Raw genomic sequence first — 19,256 nt, 5'->3', positions numbered from 1 at the left:
GTCTGGAGATGTGGTGTCGAGGAGGTTCCAGATTTCCACGGCGTGTCTGTGGACGGAGCGGGTGTTGAGCAGGATGCACTTCAGGTGGTTGCTGCTGGTGATCGTCTTGGCGGAAGCGATGCAGGTCCGGATGCAGGAGAACTTTCAGGATTGGCAGGTGAAGAGTCCGTGGGTGCGTCCTGGGGTGGCTCGGTGGCAGCCGGGGGTTCAGCCGGTGTTGAGTGCGTTGAGGGTGGCGTAGTCGTAAGTCCGGCGGTGGGCTGGCATCTTCGGGGCCAGGGGGTCTGGCGCTGAGCGCGGTCCAGGTGCGGACCGGTGCAGACGGGCTTGCCTTTGGCGCGCCTTCGGCGCACAATTTGCGCGTGTTCTCTGCCATAAATGGAGGGTGGAGGGGGCGGAGCGAGGGAGGAGCAGCTGGGAGGCAGGTGCGGGGTGGCGAGTGGGGAGGGGAGCGATGCGAGGTGAGGCTGAAGGAACGGGGTGGGGCGCGGGGAGCAGCGGCAGAGAGCGGGGTGGATCGGCGGGAGGACGGGGAGACCAAAAAAGTAATCAGGGGCACAGCAGCGACAAACAGGGGGCAGGCAAACAGTCAGGGGCACAACAGTGGGAGAAAAACGGCGATGGCACGGACAACAGTGACAATCAGGGCACAACAGGGCACAACAGCGGGCGAAACAGAGCACTGGCACAAATACAATTACAATCCAACAGAGTACTGGCACAAATACAATTGCAGTCCAACAAGAGCAAAACAGTTACTGGCAGTGGCGGCGGCAAATGGGGACTGGGCACATGCAGGTGGGCCACGTAGCGGGTGGAGCGACCAGCACTGACCAGGTCAGGTCGGGTCACAGTTCCCCGCCTCGCGGACCCCACCTTAAGTACTCAGTGGGAGGGAGGAGCAGCTGGGAGGCGGGAGCGGGGTGGCGAGTGGGGAGGGGAGCGATGCGAGGTGAGGCTGAAGGAACGGGGTGGGGCCGCGGGGGAGCAACGGCAGGGAGCCGGGTGGATCGGTGGGAGGACGGGGAGGCCAGAAAAGCAATCAGGGGCACAGCAGCGACAAACATGGGGCAGGCAAACAGTCAGGGGCACAACAGCGGGAGAAAACCGGCAAAGGCGCAGACAACAGTGACAATCAGGGCACAACAGGGCACAACTGCGGGCGAAACAGAGCACTGGCACAAATACAATTACAATCCAACAGAGTACTGGCACAAATACAATTACAATCCAACAAGAGCAAAACAGTTACTGACAGTGGTGGCGGCAAACGGGGACTGGGCACATGCAGGTGGGCCACACGGCAGGTGGAGCGACCGGCACAGACCAGGTCAGGTCAGGACACAGCTCCCCGCCTCGTGGACCCCACCTTAAGTACTCAGTGGGAGGGAGGAGCAGCTGGGAGGCGGGAGCGGGGTGGCGAGTGGGGAGGGGAGCGATGCGAGGTGAGGCTGAAGGAACAGGGGTGGGGCCGCGGGGGAGCAACGGCAGGGAGCGGGGTGGATCGGCGGGAGGGCGGGGAGACCAGAAAAGCAATCAGGGGCACAGCAGCGACAAACAGGGGGCAGGCAAACAGTCACGGGCACAACAGGGGGAGAGAACCGGCGATGGTGCGGACAACAGTGACAATCAGGGCACAACAGGGCACAACAGCGGGCGAAACAGAGCACTGGCACAAATACAATTACAATCCAACAGAGTACTGGCACAAATACAATTCTAGTCCAACAAGAACAAAACAGTTACTTGCAGTGGCGGCGGCAAATGGGGACTGAGCACACGCAGGTGGGCCACGCGGCGGGTGGAGCGACTGGCACTGACCAGGTCAGGTCGGGTCACAGCTCCCCACCTCGCGTACCCCTCCTTAAGTACTCAGTGGGAGGGAGGAGCAGCTGGGAGGCGGGAGCAGGGTGGCGAGTAGGGAGGGGAGCGATGCAAGGTGAGGCTGAAGGAACGGGGATGGGGCCATGGGGGAGCAGCAGGAGGGAGCGGGTGGATTGGCGGGAGGACGGGGAGACCAGAAAAGCAATCAGGGGCACAGCAGCAACATACAGGGAGCAGGCAGACAGTCAGGGGCACAACAGCGGACGAAAACCGGCGATGGTGCGGACAACAGTGACAATCAGGGCACAACAGGTCACAACAGCGGGTGAAACAGAGCACTGGCACAAATACAATTACAATCCAACAGAGTACTGGCACAAATACAATTACAGTCCAACAAGAGCAAAACAGTTACTGGCAGTAGCGGCGGCAAATGGGGACAGGGCACACACAGGTGGGCCACGCGGCGGGTGGAGCGACCGGCACTGACCAGGTCAGGTCGGGTCACTGTGTGGGGCTTACTGGAGGTAACAGGTAGGCTAGTTGACCCCTAAGCACACCCAGCAGTGAAGGGGTCTTCAAGCACCATCCATGAGCATGCCAGGGAGTGGGTTTCCAGAGTGGTGGGCAAAGGGGGCGTGACCTGCAAGAGAACTTAGCAATCCTGCTGTATGGGACTTACTGTAGGTAATAGGAGGGGTAGTTGGTTCCCAAGGATGTCCTTGAGGACCAAATACTCCTCCTGTTACCTGCAGTAAGTACCATACAGTGGGATTGCCTATAAGTCATCAGAGGCCATGCCCCCATTCTCTACCACTTAACAAACGCACCTGCTGGTACACTACTGGTTGGGGGAAGAAGTCCACTTTACTCCTGAGGGCTTTGGGGGCCAAGAAGCCTTCCTGTTACCTGTTACCTGCAGTAAGTCCCATACAGTGGGATTGCTAAGAAGTCATCAGAGGCCATACCCCCCGTTCTCCACCACTCAACAAAAGCACCTGCCGGTATACTACTGGTTGGGGGATGAAGTCCACTTTACTCCTGAGGGTCTTTCGGGGCCAAGAAGCCTTCCTGATACCTCCTGGAAGTCCTACGCAGTGGAATTCCTAAGCACTGGTCAAAGGACCAGTCCCCTTTCTCCACCACTCTGCAAACGTTACTACTAGTAAAAGAAGCATTTGCAAAGTAATATGTCTCGCCTTTCCGAAAGTTACAGCTATTGGTGATGTAAATGTAAACATTTTTTACTAATGTTTTTTGGAGTGGAGTAGATGTACGTTGTGTGTAGTGGAATTATGTGGTATGTTGTGCAGTGAAATTATGTGGATAGAAAGTATGTGGTATTTAGTGTAGGAATTATGTAGAGGGGGATTATGTGTTATGAAGAGTAATTATGTGGTATGGCAGTCTGTGTTTTGTAGTGGTAACCTCAGGTTTAGTCTTCCTCGTTTCCATAGAAGCTAAACTATAAATTCAATGAGACAAAAAAGAAGGAATCACTGAGGAGAACTCCTGGACCAAGTTGGTGGTACGAGCAGAGCCACTGGAATTATGTGACTGTTCGGCTGCACCGATTTTCGCATAATTAGACATTTTTCCTCATTTGCCTCATAATCCATCATCTGCTGCATAATCTACAGATTTGAACAAAAAAACTTGGTTCTAGCTCAAACGGTTCAAAGATTACCAAAAATGCAGCGACATGTGTTACAGCGTGTTGGAAGGCCCTTTGCAAACCTGGAATGGTCACCTGTTACTTATTGCTAAATGTGGGTGTTAAATTGGTACTAATGGTGCACAAACCACTCTTGCTTCTTTCTGTACCTCTCTTGCCTCTTTCTTGATTTCTCTTGCTTCTTTGTGAAACGTTCTACCCTTTTTTGCACCTCTCTTGTCTTTTTCTGCTTTTCTCTTGCTAGTTTCAGCACCTCATTTGCTTCTTTCTGCAGTTTCCTTGCTTCTTTCTACACCTCTCTTGCTTCTTTCTTCCCCCTTTTTGTCTCTTTCTGCACCTTTGTTGTTTGTTTTTGCACTTCTCTTGCTTCTTCCTGCACCTCCCTTGATTCGTTCTGCACCCCTCTTGCCTCTTTCTGCATCCCTCTTTCTTCTTCCCTCACCTCTGTTGCCTTTTTCTGCACCTCTCTTGCCTCTTTCTGTACCTCTGTTGCTTCTTTCTGCACCTTTGTTCCATCTTCTGCAACTCTTGTGCCTGTTTCTGCATCTCTCTTTCCTCTCTCTGTACACCTCTTTCTGCATCTCTGTTGCTTATTTTTGCACCCCTCTTGCCTCTTCCTGTACCCCCCTTCCTTCTTTCTGCAGGTCTCTTCCCTTTTACTGCACCTCTCTTGCCTCTTTTGACATCTCACTAACCTCTTTCTGCACTTCTCATCCTTGTTTCTGCACCTTTCTTGTTTCTTTCTGCAACTCTCTTGTCTGTTTCATCATTTATCTTGATTCTTTCTGCACCTTTGTTGCTTCTTTCTGCACTTCTCTTGCCACCTTCTGCACTTCTTTCACCTGTTTCTGCAACTCTCTTGTCTCTGTCATCACTTCTCTTGCTTCTTTCTGTGCCTCTGTTGCTTCTTTCTGCACCCCTCTTGACTCTTTCTGTATCTCTCTTCTTTCTTTCTGCACCTCTCTTCTTTCTTTCTGCACCTCTCTTGCCTCTTTCGGCACCCCTGCTCCCTCTTTCTACACCTCTCTTGCCTCTTTCTATACCTTTCTTGCCTCTTTCTGCACTTCTCTTCCCTCTTTCTGCACCTCTCTTGCCTCTTTCTGTACCTCTGTTGCTTCTTTCTGCACCTTTGTTCCATCTTCTGCAACTCTTGTGCCTGTTTCTGCACCTCTCTTTCCTCTCTCTGTACACCTCTTTCTGCATCTCTGTTGCTTATTTTTGCACCCCTCTTCTTTCTTTCTGCAGGTCGCTTCCCTTTTACTGCACCTCTCATGCCTCTTTTGACATCTCACTAACCTCTTTCTGCACTTCTCCTCGTTTCTGCACCTTTCTTGTTTCTTTCTGCAACTCTCTTGTCTGTTTCATCATTTCTCTTGATTCTTTCTGCACCTTTGTTGCTTCTTTCTGCACTTCTCTTGCCACCTTCTGCACTTCTTTCACCTGTTTCTGCAACTCTCTTGTCTCTTTAATCACTTCTCTTGCTTCTTTCTGTGCCTCTGTTGCTTCTTTCTGCACCCCTCTTGACTCTTTCTGTACCTCTCTTCTTTCTTTCTGCACCTCTCTTGCCTCTTTCGGCACCCCTGCTCCCTCTTTCTACACCCCTCTTGCCTCTTTCTATACCTTTCTTGCTCTTTCTGTACTTCTCTTCTCTCTTTCTGCACCTCTGTTGGTTCTTTCTGCACTTCTCTTTCATCACCCCTCTTGCCTCTGTCTGCACCCATCTTGCCTCTTTCTACACCTCTGTTGCTTCTTTTTGCACTTCTCTTGCTTCTTTCTGTACCTTTCTTACTTCTTTCTGTACTCCCAGACTATTTTTGCATCCTCTGCCCTCTTTCTGTGCACCTCTTCCTGCACCCATGTTGCTTCTTTGTGCACCCCTCTTGCCTCTTTCTGTACCCCTCATCCCTCTTTCTGCACGTCTCTTCCCTCTTTCTGCACATCTCGCATCTTTCTGTACCTCTTTTGCCTCTTTCTGCAGTTCTCTTTTCTCTTTATGTACCTCACTTGCCTCTTTCTGCACCTCTCTTGCCTCTTTCTGCACCTGTCTTGCCTCTTCCTGCATCTCACGTACCTCTTTCTGGACTTTTCTTTCTTTTTCCGTACCTTTCTTGTTGATTTCTGCAACTCTCTTGTCTGTTTCATCATTTCTCTTGATTCTTTATGCACCTCAGTTGCTTCTTTCAGCACTTTTCTTGCCACCTTCTGCACTTCTGTTGCCTGTTTCTGCATCTCTCTTGTCTCTTTCATTACTTTTCTTGCTTCTTTCTGCACCAATGTTGCTTCTTTCTGCACCCCTCTTGACTCTTTCTGTACCTCTCTTCTTTCTTTCTGCACCTCTCTTCTTTCTTTCTGCACCTCTCTTGACTCTTTTGGCACCCCTGCTCCCTCTTTCTACACCTCTCTTGCCTCTTTCTATACCTTTCTTGCCTCTTTCTGCACTTCTCTTCCCTCTTTCTGCACCTCTCTTGCCTCTTTCTGTACCTCTGTTGCTTCTTTCTGCACCTTTGTTCCATCTTCTGCAACTCTTGTGCCTGTTTCTGCACCTCTCTTTCCTCTCTCTGCACACCTCTTTCTGCATCTCTGTTGCTTATTTTTGCACCCCTCATGCCTCTTCCTGTACCCCTCTTCCTTCTTTCTGCAGGTCTCTTCCCTTTTACTGCACCTCTCATGCTTCTTTTGACATCTCACTAACCTCTTTCTGCACTTCTCATCCTCGTTTCTGCACCTTTCTTGTTTCTTTCTGCAACTCTCTTGTCTGTTTCATCATTTCTCTTGATTCTTTCTGCACCTTTGTTGCTTCTTTCTGCACTTCTCTTGCCACCTTCTGCACTTCTTTCACCTGTTTCTGCAACTCTCTTGTCTCTTTAATCACTTCTCTTGCTTCTTTCTGTGCCTCTGTTGCTTCTTTCAGCACCCCTCTTGACTCTTTCTGTACCCCTCTTCTTTCTTTCTGCACCTCTCTTGCCTCTTTCGGCACCCCTGCTCCCTCTTTCTACACCCCTCTTGCATCTTTCTATACCTTTCTTGCTCTTTCTGTACTTCTCTTCTCTCTTTCTGCACCTCTGTTGGTTCTTTCTGCACTTCTCTTTCATCACCCCTCTTGCCTCTTCCTGCACCCATCTTGCCTCTTTCTACACCTCTGTTGCTTCTTTTTGCACTTCTCCTGCTTCTTTCTGTACCTTTCTTACTTCTTTCTGTACTCCCAGCCTATTTCTGCATCCTCTGCCATCTTTCTGTGCACCTCTTCCTGCACCCATGTTGCTTCTTTGTGCACCCCTCTTGCCTCTTTCTGTACCCCTCATCCCTCTTTCTGCACGTCTCTTCCCTCTTTCTGCACATCTCGCATCTTTCTGTACCTCTTTTGCCTCTTTCTGCAGTTCTCTTTTCTCTTTATGTACCTCACTTGCCTCTTTCTGCACCTCTCTTGCCTCTTTCTGCACCTGTCTTGCCTCTTTCTGCATCTCACGTACCTCTTTCTGCACTTTTCTTTCTTTTTCCGTACCTTTCTTGTTGATTTCTGCAACTCTCTTGTCTGTTTCATCATTTCTCTTGATTCTTTATGCACCTCAGTTGCTTCTTTCAGCACTTTTCTTGCCACCTTCTGCACTTCTGTTGCCTGTTTCTGCATCTCTATTGTCTCTTTCATCACTTCACTTGCTTCTTTCTGCACCTCTGTTGCTTCTTTCTGCACCCCTCTTAACTCTTTCTGTACCTCTCTTCTTTCTTTCTGCACCTCTCTTGCCTCTTTCGGCACCCCTGCTCCCTCTTTCTACACCCCTCTTGCCTCTTTCTATACCTTTCTTGCTCTTTCTGGATTTCTCTTCTCTCTTTCTGCACCTCTGTTGGTTCTTTCTGCACTTCTCTTTCATCACCCCTCTTGCCTCTTCCTGCACCTCTGTTGCCTCTTTATGCACTTCTCTTAATTTTTTTTGCACCCCTGTTGACTCTTTCTTTACCCCTCTTTCTGCACCTATCTTGCCTTTTTCTGCAGTTCTCTTGCCTCTTTTGGTACCCATCTTGCCTCTTTCTACACCTCTGTTGCTTCTTTTTGCACTTCTCTTGCTTCTTTCTGTACCTTTCTTACTTCTTTCTGTACTCCCAGCCTATTTCTGCATCCTCTGCCCTCTTTCTGTGCACCTCTTCCTGCACCCATGTTGCTTCTTTGTGCACCCCTCTTGCCTCTTTCTGTACCCCTCATCCCTCTTTCTGCACGTCTCTTCCCTCTTTCTGCACATCTCGCATCTTTCTGTACCTCTTTTGCCTCTTTCTGCAGTTCTCTTTTCTCTTTATGTACCTCACTTGCCTCTTTCTGCACCTCTCTTGCCTCTTTCTGCACCTGTCTTGCCTCTTTCTGCATCTCACGTACCTCTTTCTGCACTTTTCTTTCTTTTTCCGTACCTTTCTTGTTGATTTCTGCAACTCTCTTGTCTGTTTCATCATTTCTCTTGATTCTTTATGCACCTCAGTTGCTTCTTTCAGCACTTTCCTTGCCACCTTCTGCACTTCTGTTGCCTGTTTCTGCATCTCTATTGTCTCTTTCATCACTTCTCTTACTTCTTTCTGCACCTCTGTTGCTTCTTTCTGCACCCCGCTTAACTCTTTCTGTACCTCTCATCTTTCTTTCTGCACCTCTCTTGCCTCTTTCGGCACTCCTGCTCCCTCTTTCTACACCCCTCTTGCCTCTTTCTATACCTTTCTTGCTCTTTTTGTACTTTTCTTCTCTCTTTCTGCACCTCTGTTGGTTCTTTCTGCACTTCTCTTTCATCACCCCTCTTGCCTCTTCCTGCACCTCTGTTGCCTCTTTATGCACTTCTCCTATTTTTTTTGCACCCCTGTTGACTCTTTCTTTACCCCTCTTTCTGCACCTATCTTGCCTTTTTCTGCAGTTCTCTTGCCTCTTTTGGTACCCATCTTGCCTCTTTCTACACCTCTGTTGCTTCTTTTTGCACTTCTCTTGCTTCTTTCTGTACCTTTCTTACTTCTTTCTGTACTCCCAGCCTATTTCTACATCCTCTGCCCTCTTTCTTTGCACCTCTTTCTGCACCCATGTTGCTTCTTTGTGCATCCCTCTTGCCTCTTTGTGTACCCCTCATCCCTCTTTCTGCACGTCTCTTCCCTCTTTCTGCACATCTCACATCTTTCTGTACCTCTTTTGCCTCTTTCTGCAGTTCTCTTTTCTCTTTATGTACCTCACTTGCCTCTTTCTGCACCTCTCTTGCCTCTTTCTGCACCTGTCTTGCCTCTTTCTGCATCTCACGTACCTCTTTCTGCACTTTTCTTTTTTTTCTCGTACCTTTCTTGTTGATTTCTGCAACTCTCTTGTCTGTTTCATCATTTCTCTTGATTCTTTATGCACCTCATTTGCTTCTTTCAGCACTTTTCTTGCCACCTTCTGCACTTCTGTTGCCTGTTTCTGCATCTCTATTGTCTCTTTCATCCCTTCTCTTGCTTCTTTCTGCACCTCTGTTGCTTCTTTCTGCACCCTCTTGACTCTTTCGGTACCTCTCTTCTTTCTTTCTGCACCTCTCTTCTTTCTTTCGGCACCTCTCTTGACTCTTTTGGCACCCCTGCTCCCTCTTTCTACACCTCTCTTGCCTCTTTCTAAACCTTTCTTGCCTCTTTCTGCACTTCTCTTCCATCTTTCTGCACCTCTCTTGCCTCTTTCTGTACCTCTGTTGCTTCTTTCTGCACCTTTGTTCCATCTTCTGCAACTCTTGTGCCTGTTTCTGCACCTCTCTTTCCTCTCTCTGCACACCTCTTTCTGCATCTCTGTTGCTTATTTTTGCACCCCTCATGCCTCTTCCTGTACCCCTCTTCCTTCTTTCTGCAGGTCTCTTCCCTTTTACTGCACCTCTCATGCTTCTTTTGACATCTCACTAACCTCTTTCTGCACTTCTCATCCTCGTTTCTGCACCTTTCTTGTTTCTTTCTGCAACTCTCTTGTCTGTTTCATCATTTCTCTTGATTCTTTCTGCACCTTTGTTGCTTCTTTCTGCACTTCTCTTGCCACCTTCTGCACTTCTTTCACCTGTTTCTGCAACTCTCTTGTCTCTTTAATCACTTCTCTTGCTTCTTTCTGTGCCTCTGTTGCTTCTTTCAGCACCCCTCTTGACTCTTTCTGTACCCCTCTTCTTTCTTTCTGCACCTCTCTTGCCTCTTTCGGCACCCCTGCTCCCTCTTTCTACACCCCTCTTGCATCTTTCTATACCTTTCTTGCTCTTTCTGTACTTCTCTTCTCTCTTTCTGCACCTCTGTTGGTTTTTTCTGCACTTCTCTTTCATCACCCCTCTTGCCTCTTCCTGCACCCATCTTGCCTCTTTCTACACCTCTGTTGCTTCTTTTTGCACTTCTCTTGCTTCTTTCTGTACCTTTCTTACTTCTTTCTGTACTCCCAGCCTTTTTCTGCATCCGCTATCCTCTTTCTGTGCACCTCTTCCTGCACCCATGTTGCTTCTTTGTGCACCCCCCTTGCCTATTTCTGTACCCCTCATCCCTCTTTCTGCACGTCTCTTCCCTCTTTCTGCACATCTCGCATCTTTCTGTACCTCTTTTGCCTCTTTCTGCAGTTCTCTTTTCTCTTTATGTACCTCACTTGCCTCTTTCTGCACCTCTCTTGCCTCTTTCTGCACCTGTCTTGCCTCTTTCTGCATCTCACGTACCTCTTTCTGCACTTTTCTTTCTCTTTCCGTACCTTTCTTGTTGATTTCTGCAACTCTCTTGTCTGTTTCATCATTTCTCTTGATTCTTTATGCACCTCAGTTGCTTCTTTCAGCACTTTTCTTGCCACCTTCTGCACTTCTGTTGTCTGTTTCTGCATCTCTCTTGTCTCTTTCATCACTTCTCTTGCTTCTTTCTGCACCTCTGTTGCTTCTTTCTGCACCCCTCTTGACTCTTTCTGTACCTCTCTTCTTTCTTTCTGCACCTCTCTTCTTTCTTTCGGCACCTCTCTTGACTCTTTTGGCACCCCTGCTCCCTCTTTCTACACCTCTCTTGCCTCTTTCTAAACCTTTCTTGCCTCTTTCTGCACTTCTCTTCCCTCTTTCTGCACCTCTCTTGCCTCTTTCTGTACCTCTGTTGCTTCTTTCTGCACCTTTGTTCCATCTTCTGCAACTCTTGTGCCTGTTTCTGCACCTCTCTTTCCTCTCTCTGCACACCTCTTTCTGCATCTCTGTTGCTTATTTTTGCACCCCTCATGCCTCTTCCTGTACCCCTCTTCCTTCTTTCTGCAGGTCTCTTCCCTTTTACTGCACCTCTCATGCTTCTTTTGACATCTCACTAACCTCTTTCTGCACTTCTCATCCTCGTTTCTGCACCTTTCTTGTTTCTTTCTGCAACTCTCTTGTCTGTTTCATCATTTCTCTTGATTCTTTCTGCACCTTTGTTGCTTCTTTCTGCACTTCTCTTGCCACCTTCTGCACTTCTTTCACCTGTTTCTGCAACTCTCTTGTCTCTTTAATCACTTCTCTTGCTTCTTTCTGTGCCTCTGTTGCTTCTTTCTGCACCCCTCTTGACTCTTTCTGTACCCCTCTTCTTTCTTTCTGCACCTCTCTTGCCTCTTTCGGCACCCCTGCTCCCTCTTTCTAAACCCTCTTGCATCTTTCTATACCTTTCTTGCTCTTTCTGTACTTCTCTTCTCTCTTTCTGCACCTCTGTTGGTTCTTTCTGCACTTCTCTTTCATCACCCCTCTTGCCTCTTCCTGCACCCATCTTGCCTCTTTCTACACCTCTGTTGCTTCTTTTTGCACTTCTATTGCTTCTTTCTGTACCTTTCTTACTTCTTTCTGTACTCCCAGCCTATTTCTGCATCCTCGGCCCTCTTTCTGTGCACCTCTTCCTGCACCCATGTTGCTTCTTTGTGCACCCCTCTTGCCTCTTTCTGTACCCCTCATCCCTCTTTCTGCACGTCTCTTCCCTCTTTCTGCACATCTCGCATCTTTCTGTACCTCTTTTGCCTCTTTCTGCAGTTCTCTTTTCTCTTTATGTACCTCACTTGCCTCTTTCTGCACCTCTCTTGCCTCTTTCTGCACCTGTCTTGCCTCTTTCTGCATCTCACGTACCTCTTTCTGCACTTTTCTTTCTTTTTCCGTACCTTTCTTGTTGATTTCTGAAATCTCTTGTCTGTTTCATCATTTCTTTTGATTCTTTATGCACCTCAGTTGCTTCTTTCAGCACTTTTCTTGCCACCTTCTGCACTTCTGTTGCCTGTTTCTGCATCTCCCTTGTCTCTTTCATCACTTCTCTTGCTTCTTTCTGCACCTCTGTTGCTTCTTTCTGCACCCCTGTTGACTCTTTCTGTACCTCTCTTCTTTCTTTCTGCACCCATCCTCTTTCTTTCTGCACCTCTCTTGCCTCTTTTGGCACCCCTGCTCCCTCTTTCTACACCTCTCTTGCCTCTTTCTATACCTTTCTTGCCTCTTTCTGCACTTCTCTTCCCTCTTTCTGCACCTCTCTTGCCTCTTTCTGTACCTCTGTTGCTTCTTTCTGCACATTTGTTCCATCTTCTGCAACTCTTGTGCCTGTTTCTGCACCTCTCTTTCCTCTCTCTGCACACCTCTTTCTGCCTCTCTGTTGCTTATTTTTGCACCCCTCATGCCTCTTCCTGTACCCCTCTTCCTTCTTTCTGCAGGTCTCTTCCCTTTTACTGCACCTCTCATGCTTCTTTTGACATCCCACTAACCTCTTTCTGAACTTCTCATCCTCGTTTCTGCACCTTTCTTGTTTCTTTCTACAACTCTCTTGTCTGTTTCATCATTTCTCTTGATTCTTTCTGCACCTTTGTTGCTTCTTTCTGCACTTTTCTTGCCACCTTCTGCACTTCTTTCACCTGCTTCTGCAACTCTCTTGTCTCTTTAATCACTTCTCTTGCTTCTTTCTGTGCCTCTGTTGCTTCTTTCTGCACCCCTCTTGACTCTTTCTGTACCTCTCTTCTTTCTTTCTGCACCTCTCTTGCCTCTTTCGGCACCCCTGCTCCCTCTTTCTACACCCCTCTTGCCTCTTTCTATACCTTTCTTGCTCTTTCTGTACTTCTCTTCTCTCTTTCTGCACCTCTGTTGGTTCTTTCTGCACTTCTCTTTCATCACCCCTCTTGCCTCTTCCTGCACCTCTGTTGCCTCTTTATGCACTTCTCTTAATTTTTTTGCACCCCTGTTGACTCTTTCTTTACCCCTCTTTCTGCACCTATCTTGCCTTTTCCTGCAGTTCTCTTGCCTCTTTTGGTACCCATCTTGCCTCTTTCTACACCTCTGTTGCTTCTTTTTGCACTTCTCTTGCTTCTTTCTGTACCTTTCTTACTTCTTTCTGTACCCCCAGCCAATTTCTTCACCTATCTTACCACTTTCTGTGCACCTCTTCCTGCACCCATGTTGCTTCTTTGTGCACCCCTCTTGCCTCTTTCTGTACCCCTCATCCCTCTTTCTGCACGTCTCTTCCCTCTTTCTGCACATCTCGCATCTTTCTGTACCTCTTTTGCCTCTTTCTGCAGTTCTCTTTTCTCTTTCTGGACCTCACTTGCCTCTTTCTGCATCTCACATACCTCTTTCTGCTTTTTTCTTCCTTTTCCGTATCTTTCTTGTTGATTTCTGCAACTCTCTTGTCTGTTTCATCATTTCTCTTGATTCTTTATGCACCTCAGTTGCTTCTTTCAGCACTTTTCTTGCCACCTTCTGCACTTCTGTTGCCTGTTTCTGCATCTCTCTTGTCTCTTTCATCACTTCTCTTGCTTCTTTCTGCACCTCTGTTGCTTCTTTCTGCACCCCTCTTGACTATTTCTGTACCTCTCTTCTTCCTTTCTACACCTCTCTTCTTTCTTTCTGCACCTCTCTTGCCTCTTTCGGCACCCCTGCTCCCTCTTTCTACACCTCTCTTGCCTCTTTCTATACCTTTCTTGCCTCTTTCTGCACTTCTCTTCCCTCTTTCTGCGCCTCTGTTGGTTCTTTCTGCACTTCTCTTTCATCGCCCCTCTTGCCTCTTCCTGCACCTCTGTTGCCTCTTTATGCACTTCTCTTGTTTCTTTTGGCACTCCTCTTGCCTGTTTCTTTACCCCTCTTTCTGCACCTATCTTGCCTTTTTCTGCAGTCCTCTTGCCTCTTTCGGTACCCATCTTGCCTCTGTCTACACCTCTGTTGCTTCTTTTTGCACTTCTCTTCCTTCTTTCTGTACCTTTCTTGCTTTTTTCTGTACCCCCAGCCTCTTTCTGTACCCCTCTTCCCTCTTTCTGTACCTCTCCTGCCTATTTCTGCACCTATCTTACCACTTTCAGTGCGCCTCTTTCTGTATCCCTGTTGCTTCTTCCTGCACACCTCTTGCTTCTTTCTGTGCCCCTCATCCCTCTTCCTAGCACGGCTCTTCCCCCTTTCTGCACATCTCTTGCCTCTTTGTGTACCTCTCTTTCCTCTTTCTGCAGTTCCCTTTCCTCTTTCTGTACCTCACTTGCCTCTTTCTGTACCTCTCTTGCCTCTTTCTGCACCTGTCTTGCCTCTTTCTGCATCTCACGTACCTCTTTCTGCACTTCTCTTCCTTTTTTCCGTACCTTTCTTTTTGATTTCTGCAACTCTCTTGTCTGTTTCATCAATTCTCTTGCTTCTTTCTGCAGCTCTATTGCTTCTTTCTGCACCATTTGTGCCATTTTCAGCAACTATCTTGCTTCTTTCTACAGTTCCTTTGCTTCTTTCTGCACCTCTCTCGCTTCTTTCTGTACCCCTTTTGCCTATTTCTGCATCTATGTTGCATCTTTCTGCACTTCGCTTGCTTCTTTCTATACCTCTATTGCTTCTCTCTACACACTTCTCTCTTTCTGCACCCCTCGTCCCTATTTCTGTACCTCTGTTGCCTTTTTCCATACCTCTCTTGCCTCTTTATGCACTTTTCTTACCTATTTCTGTACCTCTCATGCCTCTTTCTGCACCCCTGTTCCCTCTTTCTGCACCTCTCTTGCCTGTTTCTGCACTTTTCTTGCTTCTTTCTGTTCTTCTCTAGCCTCTTTCTGCACATCTCTTGCCTCTTTCTGCACCTCTGGTGCTTCTTTGTGCACGCCTGTTCCCTCTTTCTGAACCTATTCTGCCTGTTTCTGTACCTCTTGTGCCTCTTTCTGTACCCCCTTCCCTCTTTCTGCACATTTCTTCCCTCTTTCTGCACTTCTCTTACCTCTTTCTGGATCTCACTAACCTATTTTGCATTTATCTTCCTTTTTCCTGCACCTTTCTTGTTTCTTTCTGCAACTCACTTCTCTGTTTCATCACTTCTCTTGCTTCTTTCTGCACCCCTGTTGCTACTTTCTGCACACCTCTTGACTCTTTCTGTATCCCTCTTCCTTCTTTCTGTACCTCTCTTGCCTCTTTCTGCACCCCTATTCCCTGTTTCTGCACCCCTCCTGGCTCTTTCTGGTTCTCTCTTTCTTCTTTCTGCACTTCTCTTCTCTCTTGCTGCACCTCTGTTGGTTATTTCTGCACTTTTCTTCCATAACTCCTCTTGCCTCTTTATGCACCTCTGTTGCTTCTTTTTGCACTTCTCTTTCTTCCGTCTACACCTCTCTTGCCTCTTTCGGCATCCTCTTGCCTTGTTCTGCACCTTCTTTCTATACTTCTCTTGCCTCTTTCTGTACTTCTGTTGCCTCTTTCTTCAATACTGTTGTTTTGTCTGCACTTCTCTTGCTTTGCACTGCTCTTGCTTCATTCTGCACTTGTCTTCCCTTTTTCTGCACATTCCTTGTCTCTTTGTGCAGCTCTCTTGCTTTTTACTGCACTTCTCTTGCCTTTTTCTGCAACTTCGTTGCTTTTTTCAGCATCTCTCTTGCCTGTTTCTACACCTCCATTCGTTATTTCTGCAATTCTCTTGCTTATTTCTGCACCCCTCTTCCCTCTTGCTATACCTCTGGTGCTTCTTTCTGCACTTATCTTGCTTCTTTCTGTCCCTCTCTTGCTTTTTTCTGTACCCCTCTCGCATCATTCTGCACCCCTCTTCCCTCTTTCTGAACACCTCTATTGCCTCCTTTTTCACCTCTCTTGCCTTCTTCTACAGTTCTCTTGCCTATTCCTGTACCTCATTTGCTTCTTTCTCCTCTTCTCTTGCCTCCTTCAGCACCCCTCTTGCCACTGTCTTCACCTCTGTTGGTTCTTTCTGTAGTTCCTTTGCCTTATTCTGTACCTCTCTTGCCTTTTTCTAGATATCGTTTGCCTCTTTCTGCACCTCTGTTGCTTCTTTCTGTACTTCTCTTGCCTCTTTCTGCATTTGTGTTGCTTCTTTCTGCACTTCTCTTGCCTCTTTTTGTATATCTGTTCCTTCTTTCTGCACTTCTCTTGCCTCTTTCTGCAACTCCCATTACTTTTTTCAGCACTTCTCTGGCATCTTTCTGTATCCGTGTTTCCTCTTTCTGTACCTCTCTTGCCTGTTTCTGTACATCTCGCCTCTTTCTGCAACCCTGTTCCCTCATTTGGCACCTCTCTTACCTGTTTCTGCACCTCTCTTGCCTCTTTACTGCTCCTCTCTTGCCTCTTTCTGTACTTTTCTTATCTCGTTCTACACTTCTCTCGCCTCTTTTTGCGCAACTCTTACTCTTTTTGCACCTCTCGCGTTTTTTTCTGCAAATTCTCTTGCTTCTTTCTGTATTCCTCCCACCTGTTTCTATATTGAAATGGAAAGTGCAAGCGTTCAAGTTTAAAGGTCTGCCTGCTCTCGTGACTGAGGTATATGTCTACTTGTACATGTATTCTCACATATGTTATACATCTGACGATGGCAGCTTAAAAAGCGCATTTCTTCTCTTATTGGTGGTCAAATCTTCTTATTTCTGCTCTGTCATTCGGTTGCATAGTTCGACATGTCTTATGTACAAAGGTGCTGTAGAGCCCCTCAAATATACTATTGAATAGGCATGTGCCCTGTATTATGAGCAGAAAAAAATACACACACCTTTATGTACATACATTTACAGAGTATGCTGTTTGAAACACGGGTAACATGTCACCAGGTCTCTTGGTTCTTTCTGCAGTTCTCTTGCCGCTTTCTGCACCCCTGTTACTTCTTTCAGCACTTCTCTTGCCTCCTTCTGCAATCCTGTCCCCTCTTTCTGCACCTCTCTTGCCTGTCTCTGCCTCTCTCACCTCTTTCAGTACCCCTGTTTCCTCTTTCTGCACCTCTATTGCCTGTTTCTGCAACTCTCCTATTTTTTCTGCAGTTTTCTTTCCTGTTTCTGTACCTCTACTGACTCTTTCTGCTCCTCTCATGCCTCTTTCTGCACTTCTCTTGTCTCGTTATACATTTCTCTTGCCTCTTTCTGCAGTTCTCTTGCCTCTTTCTGCATCCTCTTGCCTTGTTCTGCACCTTTTCCTTCTTTCTATACTTCTCTTGCCTCTTTCTGCACCTCTCTTGCCACTTTCTTCAACACTGTTGTTTTATCTGCACTTCTCTTGCTTTGCTCTGCACCGCTCTTGCTTCATTCTGCACTTGTCGTCCCTTTTTCTACACATCCTTTGTCTCTTTGTGTACCTCTCTTGTCTCTTTGTGCACCTCTTTTGTTTTTTACTGCACTTCTCGTGCCTCTTTCTGCACCTTCATTGCTTTTTTCAGCATTTCTTTTGCCTCTTTCTATACCCCTCTTGCCTCTTTCTGCACTTCTGTTGCTTCTTTGTGTACTTGTACTTCTCCGACCTCTTTCTTCAACCCCTATTGCCTCTTTCTGAACCTATCTTGGCTCTTTCTGTACCCCTGTTCCCTCGTTCTGCATCTATGTTGCCTGTTTCGACACCTCTGCTGGTTATTTCAGCAATTCTCTTGCCTCTTTCTGTACCCCTCTTCCCTCTTTCTATACCTCTAGTGCTTCTTTCTGCACTTATCTTGCTTCTTTCTGTCCCTCTCTTGCTTTTTTCTGTACCCCTCTTGCATCTTTCTGCACCCCTCCTCCCTCTTTCTGCACCTATCTTGTCTCCTTTTTCACCTCTCTTGCCTTTTTTTACAGTTCTCTTGCCTATTCCTGTATCTCTTTGGCTTCCTTCTCCTCTTCTCTTGCTTCCTTCAGCACCCCTCTTGCCTCTGTCTTCCCTTCTGTTAGTTCTTTCTGTAGTTCCTTTGCCTTATTCTGTACCTCTCTTGCCTTTTTCTACAATTGCGTTGCTTCTTTCTGCACTTCTCTTGCCTCTTTCTGTATATCTGTTCCTTCTTTCTGCACTTCTCTTGCCTCTTTCTGCACCTCTGTTACTTTTTTCAGCACTTCTGTGGCATCTTTATGTACCCCTGTTCCCTCTTTCTTTACCTCTCTTGTCTGTTTCTGTACATCTCGCCTCTTTCTGCACCCCTGTTCTCTCTTTTTGCACCTCTCTTACTTTTGCTGCACCTCTCTTGCCTCTTTCTGCTCCTCGCTTGCCTCTTTCTGTACTTTTCTTATCTCGTTCTACACTTCTCTTGCCTATTTTTGCACATTTCTTACTCTTTTTGTACCTCTCTTTTTTCTGCAAATTCTCTTGCTTCTTTCTGTATTTCTCTCACCTGTTTCTATATTGAAATGGGAAGTGCAAGCTTTCAAGTTTAAAGGTCTGCCTGCTATCGTGACTGAGGTATATGTATACTTATACATGTATTCTCACAGGTGTTATACACCTGAAGATGGTAGCTTAAAAAGTGCATTGCTTCTCTTATAGGTGGCCAAATCTTCTTATTTCTGCTCTGTCATTCGGTTGCATAGTTCGACATGTCTTATGTACATAGGTGCTATAGAGCCCCTCAAATAAACTATTGAATAGGCATGTGCCCTGTATTATGAGCAGAAAAAAATACACACACCTTCTTGTATGGAAATATACAGAGTATGCTCTTTGAAACACGGGTAACGTCACCAGGTCTGTTGATTCTTTCTGCAGTTCTCTTGCCGCTTTCTGCACCCCTGTTACTTCTTTCAGCACTTCTCTTGCCTCGTTCTGCAATCCTTCCCCTTTTTCTGTACCTCTCTTGCCTGTCTCTGTCCCTCGCACCTCTTTTGGTACCCCTGTTTCCTCTTTCTGCACCTCTCTTGCCTGTTTCTGCAACCCTCTTGCCTCTTTCTGCAGTTTTCTTTCCTGTTTCTGTACCTCTCCTTACTCTTTCAGCTCCTATCATGCCTCTTTCTGCACTTCTTTTGCCTCTTTTACACATTGTTTACTCTTTATGCACCTCTCGTTTTGTTCTACAAGTCTCTTGCTTCTTTCTGTACTTCTCTCGCCTGTTTCTATATAGAAACTGAAGTGCAAGTTGTCAAGTTTAAAAGTCTGCCTGCTCTCTTGACTGAGGTATATGTCAACTTGTACATGTATTCTACATGTGTTATGCATCTGAAGATGGTAGCTTAAAAAGTGGGTAGCTTCTCTAATAGGTGGTCAACTCTTCTTAGTTCTGCTCTTTTTTCAGTGCATATATATATGCGAAGGTGCTATTAAAATAACACACTCACCTGAATCCTGGGTCTTCGTGTTCTTTGCTGCGTTGGTGTTCCGGTGATTGCGGACCTGGCTGTTGGTTTGGAACCTTGAACAATATATATATATATATATATATATATATATATATATATATATATATATATATATATATATATATATATATATATATATATATATATTTATTTATATTTATTTTTTCCATCTCGCTGTTAGGCGGTGCTCGACGTGATGCAGTTTCACTACAGCGCTCCTATCCCCATCAGAACGTCGTGCACTCCTCTCAGGCGGGTGCGGAGAAGAAGGTGATGGGACCTTTCAGATATGTGCGCTCAGAGTGTAGAAAACACCAACCA

The sequence above is a fragment of the Lissotriton vulgaris genome, chromosome 1_1, assembly GCF_964263255.1.
Source record: "Lissotriton vulgaris chromosome 1_1, aLisVul1.2, whole genome shotgun sequence".
Classification (NCBI taxonomy): Eukaryota; Metazoa; Chordata; class Amphibia; order Caudata; family Salamandridae; genus Lissotriton; species Lissotriton vulgaris.
Note: the sequence above shows the minus strand (reverse complement) of the source record.